General features: G+C 46.9%; 1 protein-coding gene across 3 annotated transcripts in view; it reads left to right on the plus strand.

The window, feature by feature from the left end:
• Positions 1 to 3,382, plus strand: part of ZHX2 (zinc fingers and homeoboxes 2) — a 77,385-nt gene that overhangs the window by 2,441 nt on the left and 71,562 nt on the right. For 2 of the 3 annotated variants that reach the window (XM_014965583.1, XM_014965585.1), the window contains exon 1: positions 1,538 to 1,652. The exons of the other annotated variant lie outside the window; for it this stretch is intronic. The gene's annotated coding sequence lies outside the window, so the exon portion shown is untranslated. Of the gene's footprint in view, positions 1 to 1,537; positions 1,653 to 3,382 lie in introns of those variants that run through there. 3 annotated transcript variants of the gene reach the window in all.

Consider the following 3,382-nt stretch of genomic DNA (forward strand, 5'->3'; position numbering starts at 1 on the left):
CCCACCCCGCCGCTGCCGGTACCCGCTCCCCGCTCCATCCCTCCTTCAGCCTCTGCCAAAGTCCCTGTCTTCCTGTGGCATTTTATTTTCCCCGGGATGAGGAGATTTGGGGATACTTGGCCTTCGTCAGGTTCCCCCCCACTTTTTTCCTTCAGGTGGGGTGACTTTCCCTTTTGTTTTAGCTGTTTCCAAAGCTGCCACAGAGCTGTTCTGGGTTTTTTTCCCCCTTCTCTCTCACCACGGATTTTTTTTCCTCTGGCTTTGCTAGGAATAAAACTTGGAAGTGGAGTTGGGACGTGCCTGCCTGACTTTGGGGGGTCCTTCTGCCCCACTCTTTACTTAGCCCTTTTGTTGGCTTTTCACCTGGGAATCCCTCCGTAGGGAGAGAGCCTGGTGCAGGGACATGGTCCTGATAGTTCCCTTGGGATCCCCGGGCACCTCTCCAATGGAGGCTCCCCATCCTCTCGGGACAGGTGCTCCTCAAACCCTGGGAGCTTGTGAGGGCCCCACCATGGAGGAGAACTCAGCAAAAGTTTTGGATCAGAAGGTGGAGAGCAGAAGGGGGAAAAGCATCCAAAGAAGTAGGAATGGGAGGGAAGAGGAGGGCCCTGGCTGGATGGGAAGGTGAGAGGGTGATCAGGATTGTTGGGTGTCAGCACCTCCTGTCAGCGGGGTCCCGAGGTGGCATTGTGGGGAGCAGCAGCCCAGGGTGACTTGTGACACGGCAGCACCAGGGATCTCCCTTAGCGGTGCCAAGGTCGCAGCTTGGCAAAACTGGTCTTTCCTAGCTGATATTTTTGTCCTACAGGTGTCAAAATCCCAGTTCAGGAAGGGATTTTCACGCATTCTTTAGTGGAGCAATGAGAGTCATCCCCCCCCCTCCTAAAAAAAATACCTTTTTCAAATTGAGGCTGAGAACTAAAATGACAGATGCCTCAACGTAATTCTTCTACAGCCAATGATGGTACGTCATTGCCACTCTCTGCTTCGTCATCCACCTCACCTACAAATAATTCACCTGTAGTTGGTCAATGAGTTGTCTTTGTTTTTTTAAAAAAATTGCAGATTAAACTTTGTGCGGGGTTTGTCCCTCCTGGCTGGGGCTGGGGCAGTTGTTCGGGTGCAGGTGTGACTGGCAGGGGGCTGGCATCTCCGGCAGGAACCCCTGGCTTGTAGCCTTACTGGGAAATGGCATGTGAAGTACCAGGGCTGTGTGCTGCTGGGGGTTTATTAGCCCGGTAGAGGACTAATTTTGTTTGTACCTCTTGTTTAAAAGGTATCTGTGACCGAAGTGCTTTGCCAGTGTAATATATTCCTGTCCTGGTGAAGCCTTTCTCATGTAGATGTGGCTTCAGTCTGTTGTGTGAACTCAGCAGCTCTTTGAAACACAGAATTGCAAATTGATCTCCTGGTCAGGGAAGGCAAGGTACTGGCCAGCGATGGGGGAGAAGATGAATGCTAAAAAGCCCGTGCATTTCTAAAGTGCACGGCCAGTCCTTATTTCACCCTGGCCCCCCTTTGCGGGTTTATCCCCTCCCAGGCGTCTGCGGCGTATCTGCAGAAATGAACGGCCAAGAGTTCTCCTGTGTTGGTCCTCTCTCCTTCTGCCTGTGATGAACTTGGTGCCGGGAAGCCCTTATAGATGTGCACAGGTATCAACACAAAGCTCACCTCATTACTCACCTTCCTAAAACGATGTTTTTCCCGCCTGACCACCCCAAAAGTTCTCCTGTCGGAGTTAGATCCCACAGGATATCTTTGCCGTCGGCTGCTTTCTCTCAAAGTAATACTTTTCCCCCCCCCCCCTTTTTCCCCTAGTAACAGTCAACAATTCCTGTAAAATCAATAATCCATTGAATGAGACAGCCCAAGTTGGCAATGTCACATTTTGGTTCTTTTTTGTTAGGGGTGGAGCTTTATTGTGTTTTCATTAAAAGTCAAAAAAGCAAGCTAACGTTAGATGTAGCAAAGTTATTTGTTTCTTTTTACATTTTCAAACCAGTTTCAAACTGCTGCAGGCTGGAATGAGAACACAGCAGGTTTTGCTCATCCTCATGCAAGATGAAGATTTTAATGCCAGGCATGACATCACTGTATTTGCATGTGCGACATCTTCAGGTTTTATTCCTTTTCGCTTTGCTTTAACTAGGATGATCCTCAGAAATACCATTTGGAGTCTCTCCTGGTTGGGGTGTTGTGGCCCATGTCTGAAGTATTTTCTCACGCATCTGCTTAACTTAAGGAGTGAAAATGTCCACCGAAAATAAAACGGTATTTTGATTAGAATTTGTTTAGAAATGAACAGCGTCAGAACTGAATTCCCTGAGATTTTAGCATGGCTGCCGGGTTGCAGCAAAGCTGCGTTGGCTCTTTGTGTGGAAAGAGTGTAGTTGTAGTTTTGACTTTCTTTGAAGTGTGAGGATAATTCAGCAAGTGTGTTCTTTCCCTAAAAGTTGTTGCAAACTGAAGGTTGTAACGTGCACATCTGTAGGATGGTATTTGTTCATATTGAAGATAAGTAATAAACAAACGTAGGCATTAAGATAATCTATAAAGGCTTTAACTTAAAGCCATTAAAGTAATTGCTGTCAAGTTGTGTTTACACGTGTCACTTCAGCTGGAACTAATATTTGTGGTGTTAGTTTATTTTCTCAACCCTTCAAAAACACATAGGTCTGAAGTTTACAGAGTCATGATATGGTTCGGTCTCAGGGTAGCAATAAGTTTGGGGGTTTTTTTCTGTGAAAGCCCGGAAGAGCTGTCAATTTCCAGAATGTTACAAAGACTCTTCATACAGGGTGGGGTTTGAGGGTTCAGTTTGCAAAGGTGTAGCGAAACGGGAATGAAGGGAATGGGGTCCTTGGAGGATAAAGGGAAGAGAGCTGAGTTCCAGCCTTGCTGTGTGCAGGCATCTCAGGGGTCCCCAAGGCAGCTCTCCCTCCCCAGGGCCACCGCGCCTTTGAGAGGGAGAAGGGTTGTTGCATCAATCGTTTTGTTTTTAAAAAAAAAAGATGCACTTGGGGTTGTTTCAAGAAACACTGTGGGTTTGGATGCAAGATGGTGCACTTGGCAAGCTTTTCTCGGAACCCTGAGACCCAAAACCTGTTTCTAAAGTGAAAACTGAGTTTTCTGTAAAATGAGTTTACATTGAACGCCACTGTTGCGAGTCTGCTGGTGTGATTTGGGAGATCTGGTCAAATTGAGGGATATAAGGTTTTTCAGGGAGATGTGTAAAATGATTTTTTCTATTTAGCACGGAAAAAGCTTAAAAAATCTGGGTTTTATTAGTGAGCAGAGGGAGAACAGCACGGACAAGCAGAGGAGGTTTTGGCATTGGTAACCAGGAGGGAACTTATAAAAAAAAAAGTCCTGCTGGGGGGGG

Source organism: Calidris pugnax, unplaced genomic scaffold, assembly GCF_001431845.1.
Source record: "Calidris pugnax isolate Ruff unplaced genomic scaffold, ASM143184v1 scaffold41, whole genome shotgun sequence".
NCBI lineage: Eukaryota > Metazoa > Chordata > Aves > Charadriiformes > Scolopacidae > Calidris > Calidris pugnax.